A 12,221-nucleotide genomic window follows, 5' to 3' on the forward strand; every position below is an offset into this window, starting at 1 on the left:
TATTCATCTTTATATTTTTCATCCTTCATATCTCATACATCCTTCATCAACTTATCTTCTTACACTCTTCTTACAGATCCATATAGTACGCATCCTTTCGTTTCATTTAGTATAAAATCATCATTGACTTTCTTAACTTTCTTCTTTATTCGAATTTCGTTATTTCCTCTTAACTTCTTTTTTACGTTCTTTCTTTCTCTCTCCATCAACTTTCTCATTAACTCCATTTACATTTCTTTCTGCATTCTTCTTACATCCACATAATACGCATCCATATATTTTTGTCCTCCTAGTACTTTCACTTTTCATCCTTTCAAGGGGCACTCAAATGTTTACCTTTACCCGTGTCTTGCGTCTCGTGTGCTCACCTGCGGCCTTTCCTTCTCACCTGGCAGGTATGATGACGGGCCGTGTGTGCCGTGGTGGTGTCCTCTGCCCACCGCCCGTGTTTGCTGTGACATTAAGGGAAGAGTGGCCGGCAAGGTTATTTATATTCTTGTCATTACCTTCTCCTTCACTTCATCATCTCCATCACCCTTGCCTTCTTCTTCGTCTTCTTCTTCTGTTTCTTCTTCTTCTTCTTCTTCTTCTTCTTCTTCTTCTTCTTCTTCTTCTTCTTCTTCTTTCATTATCTTCTTTACCCTCTTCTTTACGCATTATTATTTTTGTTTTACTCCACTCCACTCCATCATCTTCATCACCCTTGTCTTCTTCGTCTTCTTCTGCTTCTTCTTCTTCTTCTTCTTCTTCCTCTTTCATTATCTTCTTTACCTTTTTCTTTACGCATTATTATTATTTTTTTTACTTCACTCCACTCCATCATCTTCATCGTCTTCTTTTGTTTCTTCTTCTTCTTCCTCTTTCATTATCTTCTTTACCGTCTTCTTTACGCATTATTATTTTTTTTTTACTTCACTCCACTCCATCATCTTCATCGTCTTCTTTTGTTTCTTCTTCTTCTTCCTCTTTCATTATCTTCTTTACCGTCTTCTTTACGCATTATTGTTATCATTATTTATTTACTTTACCTTCATTATCTTCATCATTTTCTTCCTCGTCTTCTTTTCATTATTTTTACGCTTTATTCTTATTTCCCTTTTCTTTTTTATTTCTATTTATACACTTACCGCTGTCACTATCTTCTTCTCCTCTCCATCATCTTCATCAGCCTCTTCTTCTTCCCTTCCGTCTTTTCTTTTATTTACCATCGATATCTTTTTTTTTTACTTTTCTTTACCTTGTCCTCCTTCATTCCAACATCATCATCTTCTTCTCCTTCCTTCCTTCTCTTCTTCTCTATTGTCTCCTTTACGCTCTTTTCTCTTTACCTTGTGGCTTTCCTTAATTCACTTCATCATCTTCTTCGTCCTCTGTTTCTTCCTGCTTTTCTTCTCTTCTTCTTTACCGTCTTCTTTACGTTATTTTTTATTCATTTTCTTTATCTTGTTTTCTTTTTACATTTTCCTTCGTTTTTTGCCTTTCTCCTCTTCATCATCGGCATCATCATCTCTTCTTCCTCCTTCTCTTCTTCCTTCCATCTTTACTCTTTATTATTTTTTACTACTCTTTATTTTTTTCTATTTATTTACTTACCTCCTTCATTTTATCACCTTTGTCTTCTCCTTCCTTCTCTTCTTTACATTCTTTGCGCTTTATTTTTCATTATTTTTACTTTTTTATCTTTTTTCAGTTTTAGTTATACATTTACCTCCATCATCACCTCCCTCCTTCACCCTATCATCTTCTCCAACCTCTCCTCCATCCTTCCTTCCTTCCTTCTATTCTTCTTAACATTCTTTACGCTTTATTTTTCATTATCTTTACTTTTCTTTACCTTCACTTTTACTTATACGTTTACCTCCATCATCACCTCCCTCCTTCAACTTATCATCTTCAACCTCTCCTCCATCCTTCCTTCCTTCCTTCTATTCTTCTTAACATTCTTTACGCTTTATTTTTCATTATCTTTACTTTTTTTTACCTTCACTTTTACTTATACGTTTACCTCCATCATCACCTCCCTCCTTCACCCTATCATCTTCTCCAACCTCTCCTCTTTCCTTCCTTCCTTCCTTCTATTCTTCTTAACATTCTTTACGCTTTATTTTTCATTATCTTTACCATTTTTTACCTTCACTTTTACTTATACGTTTACCTCCATCATCACCTCCCTCCTTCACCCTATCATCTTCTCCAACCTCTCCTCCATCCTTCCTTCCTTCCTTCTATTCTTCTTTACATTCTTTACGCTTTATTTTTCATTATCTTTACTTTTTTTTACCTTCACTTTTACTTATACGTTTACCTCCATCATCACCTCCCTCCTTCAACTTATCATCTTCAACCTCTCCTCTTTCCTTCCTTCCTTCCTTCTATTCTTCTTAACATTCTTTATGCTTTATTTTTCTTTATCTTTACTTTTTTTACCCTTCACTTTTACTTATACGTTTACCTCCATCATCACCTCCCTCCTTCACCTCATCATCTTCAACCTCTCCTCCATCCTTCCTTCCTTCCTTCTTTAGCCTCGTTACGCATTGTTTGTCCCACTTTTCCTTACCTTGTTTTCGCTATCCGCCTCCCTCCGTCATTACCTCATCGTCATCCACTTTTGTCAGCTTCGTAGTCAGCTTCTTCCTTCTCTTCTTCTTTCTGTACTTTATGCCACTTAGCTCTGTCATTGCCTCCTCCTGCACTCCGTCATCATCCTCCTCCTCTTCTTCCTCCTCTTCTTCTTTACGTGGCTATACTGTATTATTTTTTTTTACTTTCGTTTACCTTGTTTTATTTATACACTTACCCTCCGTGATTAGCCTACTACCCTCTTCACTTCATCACCTTCATCATCCTTGTCTTCCTTCCTATCTCCCTTCCTTCTTTCCTTCCTTCCTTCCTTCCTTCCTTCCTTTCTTTCTTTCTTGCCTCCTTCCTTCCTTCCTTCCTTTTTTCATTCCTTTCTTCCTTCTTTCCTCCCTTCCTTTCTTCCTTGCTTCCTTCCTTACTTCTTTCCTTTCTTCCGTACTTCCTTCCTTCCTTCCTTCCTTCCTTTCTCCCTTCCTTCTTTCATTCCTTTCTTCCTTCTTTCTTTTCTTCCTTTCTTCCTTTCTTCCCTCCTTCCTTCCTTTCTTCCCTCCTTCCTTCCTTCCCTCCTTCCTTTCTTCCTTCCTTCCTTTCTTTCTTCTTGCCTCCTTCCTTCCTGCCTTCCTTTTTTCATTCCTTTCTTCCTTCTTTCCTCCCTTCCTTTCTTCCTTGCTTCCTTCCTTACTTCTTTCCTTTCTTCCATCCTTCCTTCCTTCCTTCCTTCCTTCCTTTCTCCCTTCCTTCTTTCATTCCTTTCTTCCTTCTTTCTTTTCTTCCTTCCTTCCTTTCTCCCCTTCTTCCTTCCTTTCTTCCCTCCTTCCTTTCTTCCCTCCTTCCTTCCTTCCTTCTCCTTTTCTTTATTCTGTTGTTTTCTTGCCATTGTATTCTTCCTTTTTTCCGCCTCTTGTTTCCTTGTGACAATATTATGTTTGATTTCTCCTCGGCCCTTTCTCCTCTCCCCCTTCTCTTTGTCCTTCACTCTTTTCTCCTTCGCTCCTCACCCTTCCTCCATCTCTCTCATCCTCCACTCTCTCTCTCTCTCTCTCTCTCTCTCTCTCTCTCTCTCTCTCTCTCTCTCTCTCTCTCTCTCTCTCTCTCTCTCTCTCTCTCTCTCTCTCTCTCTCTCTCTCTTTTCTTCTTCTTCTTCTTTTTCTTACTTTTTGCGTATTTTTCTCCCTAATTTCTTAACTTCCTTCCTTCCTCCGTCTCTCACCTTCGCTCCCTCTCGTCCCTCCTTCCTTCCTTCCTTCTTTAATTCCTTCCTTCTTTTCTACTTTCCTTCCTCTAACCAACTTCCTTCCTCTCATCGTCACTCTCTCGTTCCTCCTTACTTCTTCTTTCTTCTACATTTTCTTTCTCCTACTCCCCCATCTCTCTCTATCCCTTCCTTCCTACTTCCTTCCTTCCTCACTCTTCTCCTTCGCCTTCTTCATCATCCACCTCCTTTCTTCCCTATAAATTTCTCCTTCTCTCTCCCTCTCTCTCCTGTGTCCTTCCTCCCTCCTACGTCCTTCTGTCTCCACTCTCCTTCCCTCCCCTAGTCCTTCCTCCCTCCTCTTCCTTCCTCCCTCCTTCCCCTCCCTCCCCCCCTCCTACCTCCTAATTGGGAAAGGCATGCATGGTTGGGTCACAGTATTTGCCTACCTGCCTCTCTTTACCTTTCTGTCTGTCTCCCTGTCTATCAATCTGCCTGTCTATCTGTGTCTCTGGTTCTTTTGGTTTCTTCGCGTATGTTGGGTTTGTTTTTTTATTGTTGTTGTTGTTGTTGTTGTTGTTGTTGGGTTTGTTTGTTTGCGTTGTCAGTGTGTGTGTGTGTGTGTGTGTGTGTGTGTGTGTGTGTGTGTGTGTGTGTGTGTGTGTGTGTGTGTGTGTGTGTGTGTGTGTGTGTGTGTGTGTTGTGCGTACTTGTTTGTCGATTGCGCACGGGCCACCTGGCGACACACACACACACACACAATAGCGCTGTGAAGGTCTGAGTCCTCAAGATGCTCTCACGGTTCCTCCTCCTCCTCCTCCTCCTCCTCCTCCTCCTCCTCCTCGAACTCTCTCATTCTTGTGGCGTAACAATAAAGTAGGAAGATGAAAATGAAGAATAGGGGAAGAGGACGTGAAGGAAGGAGAGGAGAAGGAGAGAGAGAGAGAGAGAGAAATTCCTTGTGACCCTGACGAAAGCTTCAACTGTCTAAGTGTTTAATCGTCACCATCACCACCATCATTGCCACGTCACCACCACCACCACCACCACCACCACCACTAACACCACCAACACCATCAACCACAAGAAAAGAAACCAACATTAATTCCCCTCCTAGAAGACTAACATCAATTCATCACCATCATCATCATTATCATCATCATCATCATCTGGGAATTATAAATCACCACCACGAGTATTGGAACACCTGAGGGAGTGCGTACAGGTAGACCGGACCCCTGCCGCTTGGTTATGCTCAGGTAACTCTCTACCTGAGCCTCTCCTTACCTGCCGGCCACCTGTCCCTCGTAACGATAGCAAGAGTCATCATGAAGTCATCGGTTAATCTGTTACGTGCTCTGTACCCTCTTTTCTCTCTCTCTCTCTCTCTCTCTCTCTCTCTCTCTCTCTCTCTCTCTCTCTCTCTCTCTCTCTCTCTCTCTCTCTCTCTCTCTCTCTCTCTCTCTCTCTCTCTCTCTCTCTCTCTCTCTCTCTCTCTCTCTCTCTCTCTCTCTCTCTCTCTCTCTCTCTCTCGCCATCTCTGTCTATCTGCCCGTCTATCTATCTATCTGCCTATCTATCTATCTATCTTCCTCGTCAAGGGCTACGTTACACACTGACACAATGCACGGACGAGCGAACGGAAGAGAGATAGAGACCGAGATCGACAGAGACACGGAGATTGAGAGAGAGAGAGAGAGCAGGAGACAAAAAAATGACATGCTTGCGTCTTAACATTCAGTGTCACGATCAGCCCAAGACTCACGCCACGACTACTGATGACTCGACGACCCACTTTCCTTAGCCGGGGTCTTGCTAGCCTACATGTGCCTGCGTATGACGAGAGAGAGAGAGAGAAACTAGGAAACTGGCGGAGCAAAACAGGTGAGGTGAATGAGTATGAGTAAGAGAAGGAGGGAGAGTACAGGGAGGAAAAAAAAAGAGAGAGAGAGAGAGAGAGAGAGAGAGAAGGGGGACGGGGTGTTTTTAAGGGGTTATGTAAGATTAAAAGGAAGGAATAAAGCTTGGGAGAGTAAAATAAATAAATGGATAAAAAGGTTGAAGGAAAAACAGAAGATGAGGAATATAAATAAACAGACTGACAAATAGATGGATAGATAGATAGACAGATAGATAGGTGAATAAATAGGTAGACAGACAGACAGATATATAAATAGATAGGTAGAATAAGAATCAATAAGTATGACCTGAATAAGCGATTAGATGAAGTAACAGAGAAAGTGAGTTGAGTGAGTGAATGAGTGAGTGAAGGAATGAAGGAAGAAAGGAAGGAAGGAAGGAAGGAAGGAAGGAAGAAATTAAAGAAGGAGGAAAGGAATGAAGGAAGGAGGAAAGGAAAGAAGGAAGGAAGAAAGGAAAAAAGAAGGAAGGGAGAAAGGAAGGAAAGAAGGAAGGAAGGCAAGAAGGAAGGAAAGATAGAAGGAAAGAAGAAAGGAAGGAAGGAAGGATTATGGAAGGAAAGAAAGAAGGAAGGAAGGAAGGAAGGAAGGATTACATAGTGTGTGAACGAGTGACTGAATATAAGAAGAGACAAACCTGTGAGTGAGTGAAAGACTGAGTGAGTGAGTGAATAAGTGAGTGAGTAAATAAAGGAAGGAAGGAAGGAAGGAGCAAGTGAATTTTCATGTATAGTGCAAATGAATGACGCTAAAGAAGGCAACCAAATTAGTGAATCAGTGAATAAGAGAAAGAGTGAATATAGAAATGAAGAAAATTACTGTATGTAGGTGGAGACAGACATGTGAGTGAGTGAGTGAGTGAGTAGACACGGGTGAGTACATACAAGCAAGGTCGTTTTCCCGTGTCCTATATATACCTGGGCTCACACCGCTGCAGGTAACCAATCAACGGACGAATTTCCCACGATAGGACGACCCAGTTTTTTTGTCACTCCCACGATTAGCTCTGTGGTGCGTAGTGGTAGTGGGGTGGTAGTATTAATTGTTGTTGTAGTAGTAGTAGTAGTAGTAGTAGTAGGAGGAGGAGGAGGAGGAGTCTCGTATCATGTTATATTTTTCTCTACTTTATCTTTTTTTCTTCCTCGTCTTTTTTACTATATTTTTTTGTCATTACCTTCGTGTCTTATTTTTGTTTCCTGTTCTGTTTTCCTTTTATTTTCCCTGTCTCATTTCCTGGCCATTGTTTTCCTCTCCTTCATTTCCTTAATTCACCTTTTCTTCTCTTTACCTTTCGTTCTAATACTTCATCTACCTTCATCTACTTCTACCTTCAAATTTCCACAATATCTTCTCTTAATACAGTGCTCTCTCTTTTTCTCTCTCTATGTCTGTCTCTCTCTATTTATCTATATATCTATCTATCTCTGTACCTCCTTCGTCCCTCCCTTTCCCTCACATGTCATCAACTTTCTCTATGTAAATCTATGTAAATCTTTCTCTCAACTTTCCCTTTCCTCCTTCAGTATCTTTGTTCCCCCTCATAATAGCCTGTCACTCACTTTCTCTCAGTTTCTACAATATGATTCCTCGTTTCTTCTATCCTCATCTATCTCTCTTTGCTATCCTTTATTCTCTCTCTCTATCCTTCTTTTCTCTTTGCATCTTTCTTCTCTATTCAGTTCAGTATCTCATTTTTCTGTTTTTCCTTCCTCCTTTTCTTCTTTTCCCATTCTTTTTATATTTAGTCTTTGCTGTTCTTGGTTATGTCTTTCTCTCTTCCCCTTGCGCCTTTTTGTTATTGTTATTTTCTTTGTATCCTTTTTCTCTATTAAGTCAGTCTTCCATATTTCCATTTTTTCCTTCCTTTTTTCTTATTCATTTATTCATCAATACTTATTTTTCCATATTTAGATTTTGGTTGTCTTGATTCTTTTCTTCCCTTATTGCGCCTTTCTTCTCAGTCATTCCAGTCTCACATACCTCCATTGTTCCTTCCTTCTTTCTTATTCATTTATTCATCTATACTTATTTTTCCATCTTCAGTTTTTGGTGTCCTTGGTTTTTGGTTCCTCATTGCATCTTTCTTCTCCGTCAGTCCAGTCTCCCATAGATCCATTGTTCCTTCCCTTTTTCTTTCTCTATCATTTCATTTCCATATTTAGTCTTTGCTGTCCTTGTTTTTCTCTTTGCATGCTTCTTCTTCAATCCATTCTCCCATATTTCCATTTTCCTTCCTTCTCTTTTCTCTCAATTCATTTCATTTCCATATTCGGTCAATACTCTCTTTGCATCTTTCTTCTCATTCAATTCAGTATCTCATTTTTCTGTTTTTCCTTCCTTCTTTTCTTCTTTTGCCCTCCTTTTTATATTTAGTCTTTGCTGTCCTTTGGTATATTTTTATCTCTTCGCCTTGCGCCTTTCTTTCTTTCTGTCCAATCTTCATCCTATTAATTATCTTTGCATCTTTCTTCTTATTCAATTCAGTATCTCATTTTCTATTTTTCCTTCCTTCTTTTCTTCTTTTGCCATTCTTTATATATTTAGTCTTTGCTGTCCTTGGCTGTACGTTTCCCTTTTCTCCTTGCACCTTTCTTTCTTTCCAATCTTCATCCAATTAATTATCTTTGCATCTTTCTTCTCATTCAGTTCAGTATCTCATTTTCTGTTTTTCCTTCCTTCTTTTCTTCTTTTGCCTTCCTTTTTATATTTAGTCTTTGCTGTCCTTGGCTGTATCTTTCTCTCTTCCCCTTGCACCTTTCTTTCTTTCTGTCCAATCTTCATCCTATTAATTATCTTTGCATCTTTCTTATTCAATTCAGTATCTCATTTTCTATTTTTCCTTCCTTCTTTTCTTCTTTTGCCATCCTTTATATATTTAGTCTTTGCTGTCCTTGGCTGTACGTTTCCCTTTTCTCCTTGCACCTTTCTTTCTTTCCAATCTTCATCCTATTAATTATCTTTGCATCTTTCTTCTCATTCAATTCAGTATCTCATTTTCTGTTTTTCCTTCCTTCTTTTCTTCTTTTGCCATCCCTTATATATTTAGTCTTTGCTGTCCTTGGCTATATCTTTCTCTCTTCCCCTTGCACTTTTCTTTCTTTCTTTCCAATCTTTATCCTATTAACTATACTTTTTTTTGTTGCCATGTTACTGTGTTCCTTCTTACCTTTCATTCTTTATACATTCAGTCGTCCCAGCCTTCACCTTATCATCACTACCTTTCTATTTTATTCTTATTGTTGTTTATCCTCTTCATAACCTTCCCTATTTCCATATTTAGTCCTTATCAATCTTTAAGTTAACATCCACTTCCTCTCTGTTCCCTTCATGTTATCGTTTTTTTTTCTGCTTCGTAACCTTCGCCTCTTTACATATTCTGACCTAACCTAACCTAACCTAACCTTCCCTATTTCCATATATAGTCTTTATCAATCTTCAATTTAACATCCACTTCCTCTCTGTTCCCTTCATGTTATATTTTTCTCTGCTTCGTAACCGTCGCTTCTTTATATATTCTGACCTAACCTAACCTAACCTAACCTAACCTTCCCTATTTCCATATATAGTCTTTATCAATCTTCAATTTAACATCCACTACGTCTCTGTTCCCTTCATGTTATATTTTTGTTCTGCTTCGTAACCTTCGCCTCTATATGTATTCTGTCTTTCCAACCTTCATCTTAACACCCACTCCCCTCCTGTACCCTTCAGATAATCGCCTTCCTTCATCGTACCCTCCCCTTTCCATTACTCCTTTGTACCTTTCTTAATGTCACTTTCCCTCGTCGTACCCTCGCCTTCCCCTTCCCTCCTCCTTCCCCACCAGCTCATCTTCATTTCTACCCTTCATATTATCGTGTTTCCTGTCGTACCCTAAGCCTTTTCCCTCACTATACCCCATCTGGCTCCTTTTCCCTTTCCTGTCAGCTTCTACAATATGATTCTTCGTTTCTTGTATCCTCATCTATCTATGTTTGCTGTCCTTGATTCGCTCTATCTATCTCTTCTATTTGCTGCTTCTTCTTCATTCGGTTCAGTCGCTCATATTTCCACTTTTATCACTTCATAGCTTCGTTTTCCCTACTCGTACCCTCGTCTTTCCATTACCCTTTCGGACCCTTCATGTTTCTCTTACAGTTTTCCCTCGTCGTACCCTCGCCTTCCCTCCCCTTTCCCCTTAACGCCAGCTCTCACGGTTTCCCTCCCCGCCGCCTCCTCACTTTCGCCTCGCATCCTCCGCCTTGTTAGGGAATAAAACGCCAAATTAGGGACGGTTTGCGGTGAACGGAGCGACGGAGCGCGACCATTATTCGGGAGAGAGAGAGAGAGAGAGAGAGAGAGAGAGAGAGAGAGAGAGAGAGAGAGAGAGAGAGAGAGAGAGATGAAATGAGAAATGCAAATAAATGAAAGATAAAACGGGAGAGAAAAGTAAAAAGAAAAAAATAATAAGTAGAAAAAAAAGAAAAAGAAAAAAGAAATAAAAAAAGATGAAAAAAAAGAAAGAAACGAAAAAGGAGAGAAACAAACACAGAGAACAAACAAACAAAACAAAGAAAGTTAATAAAGAGAAAAAGAGAAATTAAAAGAAAGGAGAGAGAGAGAGAGAGAGAGAGAGAGAGAGAGAGAAGAAGAGAGAGAGAGAGAAGAGAGAAGTGGAGGAAAGAGAGAAGAGAGAGATGAGAGAGGATAAAGTGGACCAACTAGGAAGAAGGATAAAGTGGACCAGCTAGGAAGAAGGATAAAGTGGACCAACTAGGAAGAAGGATAAAGTGGACCAGCTAGGAAGAAGGATAAAGTGGACCATCTAGGAAGAAGGAGAAAGTGGACCAGCTAGGACGAAGGTTAAAGTGGACCAGCTAGAAGAAGGATAGGAAGAAGTAAATGACCAGCTAGGAAGAAGGATAAAGTGGACCAGCTAGGAAGAAGGATAAAGTGGACCAGCTAGGAAGAAGGATAAAGTGGACCAGCTAGGAAGAAGGATAAAGTGGACCAGCTAGGAAGAAGGATAAAGTGGACCAGCTAGGAAGAAGGATAAAGTGGACCAACTAGGAAGAAGGATAAAGTGGACCAACTATGAAGAAGGATAAAGTGGACCAACTAGGAAGAAGGATAAAGTGGACCAACTAGGAAGAAGGATAAAGTGGACCAACTAGGAAGAAGGATAAAGTGGACCAACTAGGAAGAAGGATAAAGTGGACCAACTAGGAAGAAGGATAAAGTGGACCAACTAGGAAGAAGGATAAAGTGGACCAACTAGGAAGAAGGATAAAGTGGACCAACTAGGAAGAAGGATAAAGTGGACCAACTAGGAAGAAGGATAAAGTGGACCAACTCGGAACAAGGATAAAAGTGGACCAACTAGGAAGAAGGATAAAGTGGACCAACTAGGAAGAAGGATAAAGTGGACCAACTAGGAAGAAGGATAAAAGTGGACCAACTAGGAAGAAGGATAAAGTGGACCAACTAGGAAGAAGGATAAAGTGGACCAACTAGGAAGAAGGATAAAGTGGACCAACTAGGAAGAAGGATAAAGTGGACCAACTAGGAAGAAGGATAAAGTGGACCAACTAGGAAGAAGGATAAAGTGGACCAACTAGGAAGAAGGATAAAGTGGACCAACTAGGAAGAAGGATAAAGTGGACCAACTAGGAAGAAGGATAAAGTGGACCAACTAGGAAGAAGGATAAAGTGGACCAGCTAGGAAGAAGGATAAAGTGGACCAACTAGGAAGAAGGATAAAGTGGACCAACTAGGAAGAAGGATAAAGTGGACCAACTAGGAAGAAGGATAAAGTGGACCAACTAGGAAGAAGGATAAAGTGGACCAACTAGGAAGAAGGATAAAGTGGACCAACTAGGAAGAAGGATAAAGTGGACCAACTAGGAAGAAGGATAAAGTGGACCAACTAGGAAGAAGGATAAAGTGGACCAACTAGGAAGAAGGATAAAGTGGACCAACTAGGAAGAAGGATAAAGTGGACCAACTAGGAAGAAGGATAAAGTGGACCAACTAGGAAGAAGGATAAAGTGGACCAACTAGGAAGAAGGATAAAGTGGACCAACTAGGAAGAAGGATAAAGTGGACCAACTAGGAAGAAGGATAAAGTGGACCAACTAGGAAGAAGGATAAAGTGGACCAACTAGGAAGAAGGATAAAGTGGACCAACTAGGAAGAAGGATAAGTGGACCAACTAGGAAGAAGGATAAAGTGGACCAACTAGGAAGAAGGATAAAGTGGACCAACTAAAGAAGGAAATAAAGTGGAGAAAAAATAAACAAAAAAAGATCAAGCGCGTAAAGGCCATGTAGAAAGATGCGAAGAAAAATGATCTTAAAGAGACGTCCTGGACTTAAAGGATCATTTAATAGGACAAGGACATTCTTTTTGGGTTCAGATACTCGTAAATATAACATGGCGCGAGGGAGGCCAAGGCGGAAAAAATAAAGAACGGGAAAACAATTGTAATATGACGCCCCAGAAAAGGGTAAAGGAACAGCCTCGGAACACAAGATGAAGGGAAGGCGGCG

The sequence above is a fragment of the Eriocheir sinensis genome, chromosome 33 (genome assembly GCF_024679095.1).
Source record: "Eriocheir sinensis breed Jianghai 21 chromosome 33, ASM2467909v1, whole genome shotgun sequence".
In the NCBI taxonomy this organism is placed as follows: domain Eukaryota; kingdom Metazoa; phylum Arthropoda; class Malacostraca; order Decapoda; family Varunidae; genus Eriocheir; species Eriocheir sinensis.